At 37.8% G+C, this 20,172-nt stretch overlaps 1 protein-coding gene across 3 annotated transcripts in view; it reads left to right on the forward strand.

Moving 5' to 3' along the window:
- ARK2N (arkadia (RNF111) N-terminal like PKA signaling regulator 2N) overlaps positions 1 to 20,172 on the forward strand; it is a 67,980-nt gene that overhangs the window by 24,999 nt on the left and 22,809 nt on the right. The gene's annotated exons all lie outside the window — the stretch shown is intronic.

A 20,172-nucleotide genomic window follows, 5' to 3' on the forward strand; every position in this document is an offset into this window, starting at 1 on the left:
GTGTGCTTTTCCTCATTCAGTGCATGATAAGCTAGTTATACCTTCTTGCACATTTTTCTATTCTAAGTTGTCACTCTCATCGAAAGAATGTTTGTTTGTTTTTCCCAAAGTTTCCCCCTTACTTCCTAAGCTTTAAAAAGTTTGCTTGAAATTTGCTTGTTCAGCTCTCGCTAGTGTAAGGATCTTATTTATCACATGTTTGACATCCTGCTTTCTCCATATTATCACATCTGGTACTGTGCACTACAAAGGCAGTATTGAGATCTCATCGTGGGAGAAAGATGAGGTTTGAATTGTTAGTAATTGGTGGGTTCTTATTAAAGAGACTTATGATTAGGAATGTCTGTAAATTACATGGCACTTAGTAGATCACAGCAGCATTACTTATTACTACATTAAAGGGGGAAATTTTGGTTTTATGGGTGACTGTTTTTCCTTCTATTTTTCTGAAAGATTTTTCTTGTTTTGTTTCTACACATGAAGACAACATATTGCTGATATACAAAGAATATTTGAAGAAAAAATATTGGTTAATTAAACCAATAGCTAACCATACTTATATAGACTCAGTAACAAGAATGATTGGTTTTAAAGCTCTACAATTTATAATAAAAAACACGTTCATGTGGTATGTTAGAGGTTTACAGTCATTAGAAATGCTTACTGTTTTAATATCTATTGAATTCCTATGGTAGTTCTTTTCCTAAAATTAATGGGGAAGGGATTTAATTGAAGCTCATCAATTGAATGCATGAGCGAAGCAGACTTTGGAGTTCTGAGGCTGATTCTAGGTATATTTCAGTTTTGCATTTAGTAATTTTAAAGCTTTTAATACCTATAAAATTGTTTGATCAAGCATTCTTATGTTCTGTACTAATCTGCTAACCAAGATAATGATGGATCTCTTGATACAGTGCTTAATTTCACTCACTAAACAAATTTTTATGTAACCACCCCAATACTTTGCCTTTTTTGGGGGGAAGGTAGAAGAAGTGGGTGAAAAAAAATTCTCTTTGAAAATAGATACTATTGTAGAGGTAGCAAGGGTAGCATGAGAAATGTCTTCATGGGCACTCTCCCTGTTTGGCTTATAAGTTAGGTGTGCTTTGTTCATATTTCCCAAATCTCTTTGACTACCTTGACCAGTGTTTAAAACTAAAACATCATTGGTTTGTTTCTTGTCTATTCTGAATTGTATACTAACTAAAACCTCAAAGTAAATTAACTGGATCTATAATTTAGTTTCTGTTGTTCACACCATTTAGTAAGTTTGTGGCTTTTGAAAATACAGAGTTTCCTAAGGTAATCATGGAGAATCCAATGTTAGGTAAGGTGCAGGGTCGCAGTATATGACTGCCTGTGCTGTGCCTTGCACAGTTTCAGGAAGTGCTGTTCACACAAGACATGTATAAATGGTCTTCCTAGAATTAAGCAAAGCAGCAAAGTTAGAACGGCCTAAGTTTAAATATTAAGTTGACATTTAAACTGTCCATATTGTTATCCCAGAAAAGTTACGACATTGTGCATTTTTGATATAATAATTTGTACTTCAGGTTTCTGAGTCACATGATTAGAGAAGGGGGACACACTCAAACTTGTAGCAAGGGCAGTTGAAAAGTTGTGTAAATTGTAAAGATGGGATAAATTATGAGCTGACTTGAGTGCAACAACATGGGACATTCAGGTGAACCTTAAACTAACTGGATGTGCCTAATAGAATCTCTTGGATGTTGAAATTTGAATTCAGCTGTTTACACAGAATGGAAACAAAGAGAAAAAGTAAAAACTGAGATTCTTGCTATAATATTTTATCAGGGTAATCTAATAATTCAGAAAATGCTTCATTTAGAAGCTCTTGTTTGGCAGCAGCTTAAACGTTGAAGGAATTATGCTAAATGTTCTCTTACGCCAAATAATTTAACAATGTGTTTTCTTATAAGAGTGAAAATAAGTAATGACTAGGCTTATATAGTGCATGATAATGCTTAATAATTGAGTTTGGTGTCTGGGCAACAGGTGTTTATGAAGACTTTTAGTTCACAGTTAACTAGCGGGCAGCTTAGTGTACGTGTATATTAGATCATTCTCTTCTTTGAAATTTTTGAAAATATATTACTGTTTTAAGAGTCCTTTTGGAGTTATCATACCAAGACTATTTTGACAGTTCTTTCATTTGGGGGCCTTGAAAATGAGCAAAAATAAGAGTATTTTGTAGTGCATATTAATATAAAAATACTATGTGGTGGTCTTGAGTGTTCAGGGCTGTTATCAAATGTCTCATTTATTTTTATAGATTATCTTTTAAAAAATATATTTATTGATTTTAGAGAGGAAAGGAGAGGGAAAAAGAGATAGAAATATCAGTGATGAGAGAGAATCATTGATTGGCTACCTCCTGTATACCCCCTGCTGGGGATCGAGCCCACAAACCCGGGCATGTGCCCTTGACCTAGAATCAAACCCAGGACCCTTCAGTCTGCAGGCCAACGCTCTATCCACTGAACAAACTGTCCAGGGCTATTGATTATCTTTTTATACTATTAATCACCTGGCAGTTTTTTGAGTAGAACATTTTTTCTCGTGGTAGGGGTGAGTTCCTCTCGGTAAAATCACTTTAACTTGAGACTAGATCTGGAAAGTCTGCTCTTACAGGAAATTTTGATTTTAGTGAGTATGAATAATGGATATCAGACTTCATTCAGTTCAAGAAATTCTCTGAATAGACTAACTTACATGCATCAGTGTACATGGCAAGTGGGGAAAAGTTTTTTCAATACTTGTTTTTCATAACTCTATTTACCCTAGAGTAAAACCATAGGGTCGCTTCACCTTGTCTTGACTAAAATGACCTGCTTTTGTGTAGTTTAATAGTCACCATATAAATGCCTGCTCAGACTGAGGTTCCAAAAATTATACCCACTTTGGTAGGAAGGGTTGCATTTAGAAAATCTAGTTGGTCTATTTTGGAGCGTGTCAGGGAGGCTGTTGAGGACAACTGTCTGAGATCACCTGAATTCTCATCTTTGGCCAGGTTAGAACAACTTAGTCCCATTGAAGCCAAGATCTCTCCACCCATTATTCACCATACACATGTGTGCACTGAAATACATCATGATAAAGTATCATCTAACCTCACAGTTTTTCTGAGGTGGAGACTTATGCTTGATCAGTTAACTCTTGCTTGGAAATTTAAAAATGAAATGTTTGAGGTAGTAAATCCTTTGTAGAAATTTTTGAAAGTAGAAAACTGTGAAGTAGAAGATTAAAATCACTCAAACCCTGCTTTTGTTAACATTGAGTATGTTGCTTTCCATAATATATAACAAAAAATTATCGTATTGTGTATACATACTTCTCTTTTCCTTTCCTCTTAATTGCATTTTGAGCATTTAACCAAAACATAATATTCTCTCTAAAAAAATTTAGCTAAGAGAGCTTCCCTAACGATGGTTCTTTGGGCTGTTTTTAGTTGTTACTCTTATTCAAAAGGGTATGAGCACTTTAAGACTCTTGACACATACTGTCAAACTGCTTTTTAAGAATATTTTAAGTTTATTCCATTTAGGAGCTTGAGTATTTGTTGCATTACATTCTTGCTATTGTTTTTTAAAAGTTGCTGATTTGATGGAAGAATTGTATCTTAGTGTTAATTTGTATTTCTTTGATCACTAGTGAAATTGAAAAATCATGTTTGGCCATTTGTATTCTTTTGGAAAATAGTCTATTCATGTTCTTTGCACATTTTCCTGCTGCCACATTTGTTTTTCTTATGATTTGTGAGGGTTCTTAACCTATTGGAAATTGTATTACTTGGAAAAAAAATTAATATTAATTTAAGCAGTGGGGACTCACATTAAAGGACCACAAACCCATTATGGGAATACCATGACCTTTTCCCTAGATTGAATATGAAGTGCTGAAAGTCCCATATCCCCACTTTAAGTCTTTTATAATCTGTTTGTATTTTAGTAGCTATTAAGGAAACTCACTAAATACATTGGTAACAAAACACTGAGACAGAGTAATCAGATGATAAATTCCTATTTTCAATTTAGTAAATGCAGATGAGGCAGGTAAAATCCATGCAGCTTTTAATCTGGCTCTATATATTAGAATCACTTGGGGAGCACTTAAAACTTAGGATGCCCAGACCCCACTCCAGACCAATTAAATAATAACCTCTGGATCTCACCCAGGTGTCAGCATTCTCCCCTTCCCCCCAGCTTTTTGGTGATATAATTGACATATATATATACATATACATATGTATATATATCATATATATAATATACATGTATATTATAATATACATACATATTATATATAAAGCAATGTGTAAATTTAAGGTGTACAACATTGAATATTTGATAAATGTTTATATTGTTAAATGATTACCACAGCAAGGTCAGTTAACACATCTATCAGTTCATATAGTTATAATTTGTGTGTGTGTATATTGAGAACTTTAAGGTCTGCTCTCTTAACTACTTTCAAATATACAATACAGTAAGTATTGTTAATTATAGTTACCATGCTGTACATTGCATTCCTAGAACTTACTGTCTTATAACTGGAAGTTAATATCCTTTGATCATCTTTATTCTCCCTCCCCCAACCACCAACTGCTCTATCTTTATGAGTTCAGTTTTAAATTCCACATATAAGTGAAATTAATACGGTATTTGTCTTTTTCTGTCTGACTTACTTTACTTGGCATAAAGGCATCAGCATTTTTAAAGTTCCCCCAGTGATGACAGTCTGCAGTTGTGGCTGAGAACTCAGTTGAGCCAGTGATATTTTAAGTCAGAGCTAAACATCAATTGTGAAACTGGTAGTTCTGTCATGGCTAATGGCTATCAAATTGGAGTCTGATTTTAAAAAATCTTATTAGTTATAAAAACCACAGCATAGTTCTATATTAGTTAACTAAGCATAAGCCCTTTTACTTTTACTCCATTTGAATGATAATTTTAAAAGCATGCATTCATTAAATGTGGTTTTCTCTATGCTACAATGTCTGGATAATGTTACGTTAAATTTAGAAGCTATCCTTTGGCAATCTCTAATGTTAAAGCACCAAAGTATTCAGCGTGCTTTTTCTAACTTATTTCCTAAGTGAGTACCTATATTAACTTTGTACATGCAAAAGCATTAGCTTTACTCTCGATATAATGCTTTTTCTCAAAGTAGGATATGTCTTAGTGTCAATAAAAGAATAAATGTGTATTTAAGGTAAGAATATGGTCCCTGGTTTGGTGTTTTTTTTTTTTTTTTTAATAGATTTTGTTTTTTAGAGCAGTTTTAGGTTTACAGCAAAATTGAGCAGATGGTACAAAGATTTCACATATACTTCCTGTCTCCACTCATGCACAGCCTCACCCCTGGTAAATGTCCATCACCAGAGTGGTACATTTGTTGCAGTCAGTGAACCTACACTGGTACATCATTGTCATTCAGAGTCCATAGTTTACATTAGGTTCACTCTTGGTGTTGTAAGCACTATGAGTTTTGACCAATGTATAATTGATTCCTGTTTTTAAGATCTGGAATTATTTTGCTTATCAGTATTTATTGTTGGTAGTCATTTTTATGAGGCTTCATTGAATCCAGCATGAGTATTTTCAGAACATTTTCTGAATTCAGCTTTTAAATACCATTTTTCATTTTTTGTTGAAAAGTAAGCAATGCCAGAATCTGTAACAGATCAAAGTAGCTATCTGATTTTCTGTCCTATACAATTAGGTTTACCCAGCATTGAAAATGGGAATAAACTGCTTAAAGAAAGTTTAATATTCTTTAAATTCCACTTCTTTCAATAAGCTAACTATACTATCCACTGGTGAAAGGTAAGTCCTTCTTGAGGAAGTTTATGTATAGGAAAGATTTTTTTTTAAACATGAAGGAAGGGGCTAGACTAATTAGGGGAAAGGAATAAGATGAAGTTATTGGGAAGGTTGGCAACAGACTTGATGAGGTTTTTTTTTTTTTTTTTCTTTCTAGGTAGAATGGGGTTAAAAATTTGTCTCATAGCTTTTTTGGCATTGAAAAGAGGTGGCATGATGCTTTAAGCAGTTCTTATTGTCTAAGAGAAACACTTAATACTGAGAATTGATAAGTTTTTCTCTTGCATCTTCACAAAAAGTCACTGAGATAAATTGAACCACATTTCCAGAAATATCTGGGATTAATTACAATAGAGTGTTTCATAGAATTATTCTTTAGAAGACTTTATGGTACAAGTAGATGATATAAGGCCAAGATTGATTGATTCCATCATTCATTTATTCAGTAAATATTTGAGCACCTCCTATGCAATAGTGAATGTAAAGTCCCTGCCCTCATGGAACTTAATTTTTTTTTTTTGAGGAAAAAAAACAATAAATGAGCTATCATGCTATCAGGTAGGAATATATACTATCCTATCCTCCTATATAATAAAAGGCTAATATGCAAATTGACCAAACGGCGGAACAACTGGTCGCTATGACACACACTGACCACCAGAGGGCAGACGCTCAATGTAGGAGCCTGCCCCAGGTGGTCAGTGCACTCCCCCTGTGGGAGCTCTGCTCAGCCAGAAGCCTGGCTCACAGCTGGCAAGCGCAGCAGCAGGAGCCTCTCCCGCCTCTGCAGCAGTGCTAAGGAGCAGCGAGCCTGGCTTTTGGCTTAGCGGCGCTCTCACAGAGGGAGCACCAGTGGTGGCGGGAGCGCTAAGGACCCCTTGGCGATGTCCAGTTGCTGGCTTATACCCACTCCGCACAGGCGGACATCCCACGAGTGGTCCCGGACTGCGAGAGGATGCAGTCTGGGCTGAGGGATCACCCCTCCCCCCAGTGAACGAATGTCATGCACCGGGCCTCTAGTTAGTAATAAAGCAGGATAGAAGAGATAAAGATGGACTAGGAAAGGTCGCAAAAGCCACTTTAGATAGTGTAGTCAAATGGTCTGAGGAGATGAAAATTTTTAATAGCTCCCTGAAGAAATGAAGAGTTCAGTATAATTAGGTGTTTTTTTTAAGAGACCCAAATCAAAGATGATCTGGCCTAGTTCAAGATAAAACAGTATATGTAGAGGAACATATCCTAAACTGAAATCCTATGAAACTACTGTTCTGCCTACACTATGCGTACATTGGGAAGTGTTGGGTCAGGTTTCTTTTTTTTTCTTTCATATATTTTTATTGATTTCAGAGAGAAAGGGAGGGGGCGGGGGAGAGAGAGAGAGAAACATCAGTGATTAGAGAGAATCATTTATCGGCTGCCTCCTGCATGCCCCACACTGGGAATTGAGCCCGCAACCCAGGCATGCCTTGACTGAGAATTGAACATGACCTCCTGGTTCATAGGTCAACGCTCAACCCCTGAGCCACACTGGCTGGGCCAAACAGGTTTCTTTACTGCAAGACAAATCAGCCATTAATGTGCTCTCCAGAGGGGGAGATGATTTGTAGCATACCCCAAACTTAACCACAAAACTATTTTTTTGAGACAAACTTTGTAACACATTGCAAAGACTAGAGTTTGTAAAAAGCTGACTCAGAAATATACATGGATTGTGTATATTTTTTATGTGGTTTTCCATAAGGAATTAAAAAAATATGTATACTTTTATTTATTTCAGAGAGGAAGAGAGAGGGAGAGATAGAAACATCAATGATGAGAGAGAATCATTGATTGGGCTGCCTCCTGCACGCCCCCCACTGGGGATCAAGCCCACAAGCCCGGCATGGGCCCTTTATTGGAATCGAACTCAGGACCCTTCTATCCCCAGCCCGATGCTCTATCCACTGAGCAAAACCGGCCAGGGCTCCATAAAGAATTTTTAAAACCTAAAAGGAGCATTTGATAAAACTCACAGCTGAGAATTATTGTATACTGATTTATTATGGGTCAGCTGCCAAAATGACTTTTAGAATTTTAAAGTCAAAGCAATAAAATATTCAAGGATACAGTGGTTCTCAACCAAAGTTGTACATTTAAATCAGCGGGGGCGCTTAAAGCAAAACAACAAAACAAATCTACAATGCCTTGGAGCCCCCCTAGGTTTTGGTATTTGTTAAACACTCCTAGTTGTTATTTGTTTATTAGCAAAGGGTTGAAAATCAGTTATAGATTAACAGTTGTATAGTTACCGAATATGTGTTCCCAAGCAGATACATCGAAGCTATGAAGAATGGTAGTGTTATGTTGATATTTTATTTTTCTTGGAATTACTTTTGTTTGGTTAATTTAAGTGCTGCTTAGCAATGCTCTATATGGCCGCTCTTAGAAATGCTTATGCTATTTTCCTGAATAAGCATGTCTTAATAAAAATGCAGATTTCTGAATTAATGATGTTTTATCAAATGGCCTCAATGTCTTTAAAGCTGACATCAGTCGTGCTTGGGGATCTGAAGGAGCACCCAGGGAAATTCCAGGATTGCTTGACAGGGGTGCTGTGTGTGTTAGGAACCGCATAGGCAGTGTCCTAGAAGAGGCCATGAGTTGTTTTTCCAAGATGCAGAGGCAGACAGAGGAGAAGTTCCGCGTGTGGATGGAAAAGTTAACTCATCTTGACACTGACGAAGAGAACAAGCCACTACTGGAATCCAGGGAACTGAAAAATGCAGCTAGTTGGCCAAAGCATTACCCCGTCAGGTGCTTACATGCAGGTGCCTGGTTCCCAAGAACTGCCACAGCAGCCCTTTAATTCTTACGTGACTGCCCAAATGTTGGCAGTATATTCCCAAAGACTTGTAACAGTTTTTCAGTTAACTTTGCTGAAAATGGGAATATTTCAGAACCCTTGAATCTATCACAAAATTAATTGTGTTAACTATGTTTTTTGGATTATGTAAGAAAGAATATGCTTTTGCCCATTGTAAGTTTCTTTTGATGATGTTTTAAAAGTTATAGTAAACCGTTTCTTTTTAAAAAATTAGATATTCAAAAGACAGTAGTCTTGACAAATTTTAGCTTGAGTTACATGTGGTTGGAACGTAGAACCATATTTATACAATAATAGTAATGATCCTTATTTTATGCCTTTTCATGCCCAAAATATAAATAAGTAAAATGGGGAATCTTAGTGAATCCAAATAGGTAAGTATTTAATTTCTTTTAGCATTTATTTCCTACAAACACTGCTGACTTGCTTCTGATTCCAATGGGGGGAATCATGTAATTAATTCCATACCAGAGCTTATGAATGGATATACTATACTAGAGGCCCGGTACACGAAATTCGTGCATGGGGGCAACGGTGGGGGGGGGGGGTCCCCTCAGCCCAGCCTGCACCCTCTCCAATCCGGGACCCCTCAGGGGATGTCCAACTGCCGGATCTTGCCTAATCCGGCAGTCGGACATCCCTCTCACAATCCGGGACCACTGGCTCCTAACTGCTCACCTGACTGCCTGCCTGATCGCCCCTCACTGCCCCCCTCTGCTGGCCTGGTCGCCCCTCAATGCCCCCCCCCTCACCCCCCCGCCGGTTTGGTTGCCCCACGCAGCCTGCTGTTTGGTCATTTGGTTGCCCTTCACTAACCCCCCTGCTGGCCTGGTCGCCCCACGCAGCCTGTTTGGTTGTCCATTTGGTTGCGATGCTCACTTACGGCTTTTATTATTATAGACTAGAGGCCCGGTGCACGAAATTTGTGCACGGAGGGGGGTTGTCCCTCAGCCCAGCCTGTACCCTCTCCAATATGGGACCCCTCGCCGAAACCGGTTTGGCTCAGTGGCTAGAGCATCGGCCTGCGGACTCAAGGGTCCCAGGTTCAATTCCGGTCAAGGGCATGTACCTTGGTTGCGGGCACATCCCCAGTAGGGGGTGTGCAAGAGGCAGCTGATCGATGTTTCTCTCTCATCGATGTTTCTAACTCTATCCCTCTCTCTTCCTCTCTGTAAAAAATCAATAAAATATATTTTTTAAAAAATGGGACATCCCTCTCATAATCCAGGACTGCTGGCTCCCAACTGCTTGCCTGCCTGCCTTCCTGATTGCCCCTAACCACTTCTGCCTGCCAGCCTGATCACCCCCTAACCACTCTGCTGCCAGCCTGTTTGCCCCCAACTTCCCTCCTCTGCTGGCCTGGTCACCCCTAACTGCCCTCTCCTGCAGGGTTGATCACCTCCAACTGCCCTCCCTTACAGGCCTGGTCCTTCTCAACTGCCCTCCCTTGCAGGCCGGGTGCCTCCCAACTGCCCTCTCCTGCTGGACATCTTGTGGTGGCCATCTTGTGTCCACATGGGGGCAGCTATATTGTGTGTTGCAGTGATGATCAATCTGCATATTACTCTTTTATTAGATAGGATAGAGGCCTGGTACAGGGGTGGGGGCCAGCTGGTTTGCCCTGAAGGGCATCCCGGATCAGGTGGGGGTTCCCTTGGGGCGTGGGGCGGCCTGAGCGAGGGGCCTGTGGTGGTTTGCAGGCCCGCCACGCCCCCTGGCAACCCAAGCGGAGGCCCTGGTATCTGGAATTTATTTTCCTTCTACAATTGAAACTTTGTAGCCTGGAGCAGAGCCAAGCCTGGGGCTCCCTCTGAGGCCGGCAGCCATTTGTGTTGGGGTTATAATTGAAACTTTGTTGCCTTAAGCGGGTGGGCCCGGCCAGGGTGTGAGGAAAGCTTTGCTTCCCCTGTTGCCGGCGGCAACCCTGGCCTGCTCTCTCAAGCTCCATCCAGCTGCCATTTGTTTGAATTTGTTTACTTGCTATAATTGAAACTTTGTAGCTTGAGTGGAGGCTTAGGCCTGGCAAGGGCAGGCGGAAAGCTTGGCTTCCTCTATTACCTAGGAAACCTTGCTCTCTGTGGCTGTAGCCATCTTGGTTTGGGTTAATTTGCATACTCGCTCTGATTGGATGGTGGGCGTGGCTTGTGGGCATGTCGGAGGTATGGTCAATTTGCATATTTGTCTATTATTAGGTATTTGTCTATTATTAGGTAGGATTATTTGTCTATTATTAGGTAGGATGAGCATTTTTATGTCATTCTTCCAGATACCACTTAATGAACTAGTTTGCTCCTAGTCTTTAATGAAGAAGAATGAATTAATTTTTGAGCAAATATATACCCTGTACCTATTATGCAAGATACTATAAGGAAAGCAGATTTAGACTGGTGTTTGGTGTCATACATGAGAAAAACAGTATTTTCCACTGCTACATAGGTGCATTTTTATCTTGAGCTTTAATTTAAAGTTCAGTGCCTTAGGAGCCTTGGCAGACATCATCCAGGGAGGGTTCCAGACAATTTCTATATTGGAAAGAATATTGTGAGAAACAGCTAAATTAGGATGAAATTTTTCAATAAGAATATATAATTTTGCTAAATTAACACTAATTGTTTTTTTAAAAACTGCTTTCTACTGAATTTACTTATAACAAAATTTTATTAGTCTTTCCCTTCAGATTTATAACAGTCATTTCTCAATATGAAAAAGTTATTTTAAAATTTAATGAAGTTGCAACTTTGGAAAAAATTTAATTTTATGTTTATAAGCGGAAGAATAGGTAGTATATTTGGAGTTTCTTATATAAACAGTCAAGACCTTTAGTTTAATAATTTATCTGTAACTTTACTCAGAAAAACTGTTACCATTTTTTTTAATTCAGTTCTATTTCCAAATATTTGCAACTTGTAAAATGTAATAGACCGAGCCCATTTTTTTTTCTTTTTCTAATTTTGACTGAAAAATAACTGTGATTTGGTGTTTCCTTTTTAGAACTTAGTGTTTGAGAATTGGGAGTTAACTTTGGCAAAGGCTTGCTAATGTGCTCAGTTTTCATTTAAGAATATGTATGAATTGATGAAAAAGACTAGTCATTGTATAATGACTGTCAGATTTATATAATGACTGTCAGATTTATAATGACTCTTGGATTTAAGTATTTAGACTATAGTTGTAGATATGTAATGTTTATGTTAGCAAAATTACTGTAGTGTTTTTTTTTAATATGGCCTATTTGCTAAAATTTGTTAAAAATAAGTGAATTAATAACAAAAAGATAACCTGTTAATGTAATTGTGAGCAAATCTTGGTTAAAAGCATTAAAAAATTAATAGGGTGTTAATTTTCACATTTAAATCCGAAGTCCATTGAATTGAGGTCTACAAAATCCAGGGTTTACTGTGTAAATGAGATCATAAGGTGTTTGCCTTTGTCTGTCTTAGCCTAATGCCCTCAAGGTTCATCTATGTTGTTGCAAATGGCAAGAATTCACTCTTGTTTATGGCTGAATAATACTTCATATTTTATTTATACATATGTGTGTGTGTGTGTGTGTGTGTATATATGTATGTATATGTGTGTGTGTGTGTGTGTGTGTGTGTATATATATATATATATATATATATATATACACACACACACACACATATATATATATATGAAAAATTTCATTTATCCAGGGTCACTTTAGTTATTTCCTTGTCTTGGCTACCCTATATAATAAAAGGCCAATACGCAAATTGACCGAAAGGCAGAATGACTGGTTGCTATGACGTGCACTGACCATCAGGGGTTGACGCTCAATGCAGGAGCTTCCCCCGGTGGTCAGTGCGTTCCCCCTGTGGGAGCTCCGCTCAGCCAGAAGCCGGGCTCAAGGCTCTTGAGCGCAGTGGCGCCTTCGCGGCAGTGTTAAGGATGTCTGACTTACAGCTTAGGCCCACTCCCTGCGGGCTCCCAGACTGCGAGAGGGTGCAGGCCAGGCTGAGGGCCCCCCGCCCCCCAGATGCAAGAATTTTGTACACCAGGCCTCTAGTTATAAATAATGCAGTGAACATGGGGTGCATATATCTTTTCCAGTTAGTGTTCATTTTATTTGGACCTGTACCCAGAAGTGGAATTGCTAGATCATATGGTAATTCTGGCTTTTTTTTTTTTTATCATCTTTTTGTGTGTGTGTGTGTGTTTTGTTGTTGTTGTTAATCCTCACAGGAGGATATTTTTCATTGATTTTTAGAGAGAGTGGAAAGAAAGGAGAGACACAGAGAGAGACACATTGATATGAGAGAGAGAGACACATTGATTGGTTATTCCCACACCCGCCCTGACTAGGGCTCGGATCAAGCCTGCAACCGGAATCGAACCCAGGACCCTTCAGTCCTCAGGTTGGCGCTCTGTTCACTGAGCCAAACCAGCTAGGGACAGTAGTTCTGTTTTTAATTTTTTGAGGAACCTCCATACTTTTTTCCATAGTGGCTGTACCAATTTACATTCCCACCAACAGTACACAAGGGTTCAAACATAGGTTTTAATAATTGATATTCAAGGTAGGAAAAACATTTTGAATATTTAGGAGGTGTTGAATATTAATAATTTTGGATAAAGATTTTGTGGAAAGAAGTTTTTGTAAAAAGAATTAGAATACCAGAATACATTGATTTAATTCATAGAATATATGACAAAATATTAAAGTTAATTTTAAAGTACAATTTGATAGTTGGTGGTTTGGAGAATTTAACCATAAGAATAATATAGCAGAAGCATGTGTATAAATTTTATCTTGATTTTTAGTTTCTCAGAGCCTTGAGGTGTTGCTGTCTTAAGTATTCTTTTGAAAAAAATGTTTTTATGAGTTGTGCTTTAAAATGATTACACCTTTTCCAGATTGCACAATTTGAAAATTCCTCTTTCAAAAAAAATTGTTTCTGTATTGTGGACATTTAAATAAGCATCAAGTATTTGAAGTAGTTTTAATACTATTTTTTTTTAACATGACTGCTTTTGAGGGTTATTGAATTCTCTTTCACTTAGGCAAAGTCTTTGTTCTTAAGATTATAAGTATTAATACTAAGCAGTGGGAATTACTTTTGCTTTGTGTGGTGGCATTTTTATGTAGGTGGTGTTTTAGAAGTACCTAGTGGTCTTCCCTTAATTTCCCTTGAATTCCCTTAATTTTTCTGGAACTTTAAGCAGATAAGGAGTATATCCTCTTTGAACTCTTTTGTAGTCTTACACAGGGTTAATGCTGGAAAGAAACTTCTTTCAACCTATAATATTAATCTAGACATGATTGAAATGCTGTCTTTTTAAGAATAAAATCCCACATCTGAATTATTTTATTTCTGTAATAAGTGCTTATAGAATTTAGTAGGTGTTTTAAAAGAAGGCATTATTCCCTCACCAAAGGTAAATGTGTTTTCTGATAATCTGTCTGCAGGCTGCTTTCTGCCTAGTTCATACTAATTTGGTGTTCTAGGGCAATAGATATCTAATCATTTTAAGAGAATTTAGGGAGGAGATGGGTGGAAGTGGGAGAGGATATAAATGGGACAAATGGTGACAGGAAAAAAAAATTTTAACTAGCAGATTAGAATGATCTGGTTGAGCTATCTATTATCTATCTATCTATCTATCTATCTATCTATCTATCTATCTATCTATCTATCTATCTATCTATCCATCCATCCATCCATCCATCCATCCATCCATCCACACACACACACACACACACACACACAAAAAAAAAAAAAAAAAAAAGCCAAGTGACTGGAATGACCAGAATGACTGGTCGCTATGATGCACACTCCAATTGGGGCCCCGATTGGCCCCCCCCAACCTCCCCCCCCAGCCCAGCCCCCAATTGCCCCCCACCCTGATAGGGGATGGGGCTGGCCAGCCAACCACCCGCGGCCCCTCCCCCTGGCTGCAGCCCCTTCCCCTGGCTGGCCTCACCTCCATCGGGCCCCCCCACATCTTCTCTCCCCTGCTGGCCTGGCCCAATCTGCCCCCTTTGGGACAGGCTGGCTGGACCCAACCCATGCATGAATTCATGCACCGGGCCTCTAGTATAATAATAATTCTCTTAATTATATTGATGCATATATGTGTGTATTATTAAAATTGAGTGTAATAAAAACCCAAATAAAATTTTAATTTAGAATACAACAGTGAGACTAAAATCTTAAGATTTAATATTTTGCATGAAGTGGGTTTTTTGCTACTTTTCCACTTAGAAGTAGAATAAAGGATAGTGTCATTTTGGGGCTCCAAGAGAATAGCCTGGTTTTTTGTTATCAATTCAGAGTATGAGCCTAGTCTCAAGGGTGTGTGTGTGGATCTCCTTCAGAATTCTATAATTAATTTTGTATTTTTATTAACATTATAGTTGACAGACTGCTAGAGACAGATAACTATGCAATAATCTACATGAGTTTTAATGGATTCAGGTCATTAATATAATAATATCCATTCATAGCTTCTTAATTGTATGTTAAAAAAAGTGTTGCCCACATATAAACCTAATTAGGGTGATTAAATTGAGGGGGAAAACCACCATTTTACCTTTTTCTTTTAAAATTGTCAATGAAGGGTTTTGGACCTCTTGTTTGTTTCACTAGCAGACTGAGTAAAAGAATATAGAAGAATTTATTTTGCTTCATTGCTTTTGTCATTCCCTACTGGTATGTAGATTTAACAGCAAAGAACTCTGAACATAGGTATATCTCAATTTACATAAGATTTATTACATAAATTTGTATGCAAGCCATAATATTAGAAACGAAATCATTTGAATCTGATTGTTAATGAAAAAAATGCTATAGGGATCCTTTTGTTGAGTAAACAAAGCATCCAAAATTGATATTACTGATAATTTTCATTTTTAATATCAACTGAGTTTACCTAATGTTACAGTTACATGAAAATTGGTATAGGAAAGATGGTGTACAGGCTTTGTGCTGTGCTTATTTGTTTAGAATAACAAATTATAGGCAAGTTATCCTACAGACCTTTTAAGTGATTGTACCTATTATAGTTGTTGAGCTTATATTGATTTCCTTCTCTCTGTTTGTATTATTTAAGTGGTACAGTGAGGGCATAATGAAAAATATTTTGTGGAATGCCACATGGCAGAAAACTACCAAAAAAATTTCAGCAAATTTATTAAAATTAATGTATTGTTAAATTTGTTACATAAAAATTGTTCTCAAATAAATACTCTTCTTAAAAAAAAGAAATATTCTTAAAATTCTCTCCAAAAATGGCACATATGCCCTCAGTCATTGTATAGATAAGAAATTTATGTTTTAAATGTCTAGAAAAGTTATATGGGTAATATGAATTTTAAACAGCATAACTTTCAAGTTTCTATGTGTATTTTTAAATTTTTTGTTTTTAATTCCTCTGAAGTTTAGGAAAGTTAGTGGGAATTGAAAACAAATTTTAGTTTAGTATTGAGTTGGTCTTTTTTTTTTAGAGAGAGGAAGGGAGAGGGATAGAGAGAGAGTAACATTGATGAGAGAGAAAGATCATTTGGCTGCCTCCTGCGCTTTCCCACAGGGGATTGAGCCTGCAACCCGAGCATGTGCCCTGACCGAGCATTGAACCATTGACCTCTCGGTTCATGGTTCGGTGCTCAACCACTGAGCCACAGTGGCCAAGCTTGAGTTGATCTTTTTATATTATATTAAAGTACCACAGCACAGAATAAAAATACATCCTAAAAAATGAAGGAATAATAATCTAGGAGAAAGTGTATTCTTTGGCAACAAAGTCTTATTCATATTATAATCTTAAAATTTGGGAAGAGTGTTATCACATTACTGTGATTTTTATTTTACTGCACTTCCTTTATAGCTTTTATTTAATTGTGTATCCGAAGTGTAACAGCTAACCTAGATAAATAAAAATTTAAAAAGGAAGCGTTCCTTGTTACTCTATTGAGGGCAGTGTTGTTATTTTAGTAATTCCCTATGAGTTAATTCAGATTAGGTGTTCCTGAATAAGAGACCTGCTTTTTTCCATAATGAAATGAATGGTATTAGTTTGTAGTTAGTATAACTAATAATAGATTTTATATGTTTTGGGGATAATTTTCAGGTTATTTTTGTAACTGGTATATTGATAAAGGAAATAACAATACCATTGTTAACATATAAAGGAAAAGAATCTTGACCTTTAATACCCTATAGGTTATGCTATGAAAAATTGAATAATATTTGGAAAATAAAATTTAGACTACTTTGTGTAGTAGTTAAAAAGCTGAATGGATGAATCTTTAGCAGGATACATCAGACATTTGGATGTGATTAAAATCATGCCTAATTTTTATGTTTTTCATGTATGTAGATATAGGTGTGAATATTTTAGTTTTGTTCTCTATAAATCTGAATCCTCAAAACAGCAGGTCATTGATCTGTCCCTGAAATAGAAAGATATTGAAAGATGGTGACCTCTTCCAGTGCCGTTTTCTTGTGTGTGTGTGTTTTTTAAGAATGCCATTTATTTTATTTTTTAAATATATATATATATGTATATGTATGTGTGTGTGTGTGTGTGTGTGTGTGTGTGTGTGTGTGTGTGTGTATGTATATATATATATATATATATTTTATTTCAAAGAGGAAGGGAGAGGGAGAGAAAAACATCAATGATGAAAGAGTGTCATTGATCAGCTGCCTCCTACACACCCCCTACTGGGGATTGAGCCTGCAACCTGGGCACAGGCGGGCGCTTGATCCACTGAGCCAAACCGGCTAGGGCTTTCTTGTGTTTATATAGGTTCTCTTGATTATCAGGACAAGTTACCTTAGTTACTTTTTTAAAAATATATTTTTATTGATTTCAGAGAGGAAGGGAGAGGGAGAGAGAGATTAAAACATCAGTGATGAGAGAGAATCATTGATCTGACTTCTGCATGCCCCCTACTGGGAATTGAATCCGCAATCCAGGCATATGTCCTGACCAGAATCGAACTCAGGACCCTTCAGTCCACAGACTGATGTTCTATTCACTAAGCCAAACCGGCTAAAGCCTGAGTTATCTTTTGAATAACCTCTTGATTCGGTTTTCCCACGTATGTAGTTAGTGGTGAAGGGTTAAATTTAAATTGTTTTTCTTTCTTGTGATGAACTCTCTAACTACCATGATAATCTGAAATATTTGCTTTTACCTTTTCTTTAATTCTTCCAAAATTAACTCTTCATCAGTATCATAGGTAACTTTTCTTGAGTGGACAGAATGACCTGTCATTTACCAGGATGATATAAGGACAGACATAATCCTTAAAATTTTATATTCTGCCTTAGAAATTTTGTATCTAAATTTTTAGTAATTGAGGTTAGTATAATGGGAAATGCACAAAACAGACATTGATTGTTTTATTTGAAAAAAATGACTTAGTTCCCAAATAAAATTTCAGTGCACATTGCTCTATTTCATTTCCATTTAGCCCTATGTTTTTGACATTTTTCTTTTTACTAAAATCACTTTATGATGTTACTCTGAAGAAAATATACACAGTGCAGTTTTTTGTATTTAAAGCTATATTTTCTACAGAGGTGCTTTTCCATACAGATTTTTGTCTCTTCTGGTTGATAAATTATTCATCTTTTCTAAGAGATACTCTAAAAATAACAGCTTTCTATTGTTTCAAATTGTTCTATGTATATTTTATTTTTTGATTGATAGTGAAAATACAGCATAAATATTCCCATATTTTTTCTCATCTGAAAATACAAATTTTCATGTTGGTGAATATTTTGGTGTGTAATGAAAAAGCTGTTTTTTCTTGGATAAGTTTTCCTAAAATGCAAATTCCCTTCTGCAACTCTTGAGGCTCTTCTGCTGAGAACTCCTCTTTCAGATATAACCTTTTTTTTTTAAGTGCATTTAAACAAAATATATATTTTTATTGATTTCAGAGAGGAAGGGAGAAGGAGAAAGAGAGAGAAACATCAATGATGAGAGAGAATCATTGATTGGCTGCCTCCTGCACGCCCCCCCCCCACTGGGGATTGAGCCTACAACCCGGGCATGTGCCCTTGACTGGAATCGAACCCGGGACCCTTCAGTCCATAGGCCGATGCTCTATCCACTGTGCCAAACCAGCTAGGGCCAGTTGTAACTTCTAAAAATCTCAGTATCTGGATTGAGGCTGAGTGTGATTTCTACCCCCTTCCCCTTCTCTTGATGTTGTAGAGAATGGTACTGTGCCCAGGCCCTTTAGTGACTGGGTGCAGAGCCTATATGGGGTCCTTTAGTAGCAACAAGATAGATTTTTCCTCTCCCAGTAAGGGGTTTTGGGAGGTTGGCTGTAGTTGGGAGGAGAGAGAGAATTTTCTCTGGGTTTTATTGTATGTTACTGTAGCCATAGAAATGGGAGTTGAAGGGGGAAGCCATGTATTGGTTCATTATCCCACCTTTCCTTGGGCCTAAGACTTAGCAATCAAGAGAGGGGGGAAGAGTGACATTTTCAAGTACCTCAGGGATACTAGAGCAAGTCCTGTTTCCTAGAACTAATTAAACTTCATACTGGGAGACTGACAACACTCATGTTAGTACAAGGGCTGTGTAGGCAAGGATGGTGCTAAATATGAAATAATCCAAATTAAGTTGTATTTGGTTTTGAAACACTTTTATATGAATACATCCAAGCTGACATTTCACTTGAAACAAATAAAAATAGGAAAGTCACATTTGTGATGATCTCATTAATTCCAGCAAAGCATTTTCTTAACAAGTTGGGTTAATCCTATATGATAAAAACCTAATAGGCAAATTGACTGAACAGTGGAATGACCAGTCACTATGACGTGCCCTGACCACGACGGGGCAGACACTCAACACAGGAGCTTCACACAGGCCCCAGGTTAGCCAAGGCGGGTGCCAGGGGGGGCCCCCCAGTCACCCCGAAGAGGGAGGCGACTAGCGGCAGTGGCGGGATGATGGTGGGGGGGGGGGCGATGCCAAGGGAGGCGACTGGTGGTGGCGGTGGGGGGCCAGGCCAGCGAGCGGGTGGCGCCAGACCAGCCAAGGTGGGTGTCAGCAGGGGCCCCCAACCGCCCCACCGGTTACCCTACAGATCGGCTCTGATCGTCAGCCAGGCCTAGGGACCCTACCCATGCATGAATTTCATGCATTGGGCCTCTAGTCTATAAGGCACCAGCCCATGCAGTGCAGTTTTTCTCAAAGCTTTCTTTCATGAATGCCTTGGATAGCAGAGTACATGCAAAGATAAGCAAACAGATAATGAAGTAGAGCAAGTGCTAATTATAATGGAAAGGTGGGGCAACAGACCAAATTTGAACTCTTATTTTGAACTCCTATCTCGTTCTGTGTTCTATCTTCTTTAACCCTCACCATAACCCTGTGAAGAAACTGAATCATATAGCTAGGAAGTAGTAGGCAGGACTTCAACCTATGTGTTCGCTGCCAAAAATCTGGGTGTTACTTCTGTGCTGCTCCCATTCTCAT

Source organism: Eptesicus fuscus, chromosome 12 (assembly GCF_027574615.1).
Source record: "Eptesicus fuscus isolate TK198812 chromosome 12, DD_ASM_mEF_20220401, whole genome shotgun sequence".
NCBI lineage: Eukaryota > Metazoa > Chordata > Mammalia > Chiroptera > Vespertilionidae > Eptesicus > Eptesicus fuscus.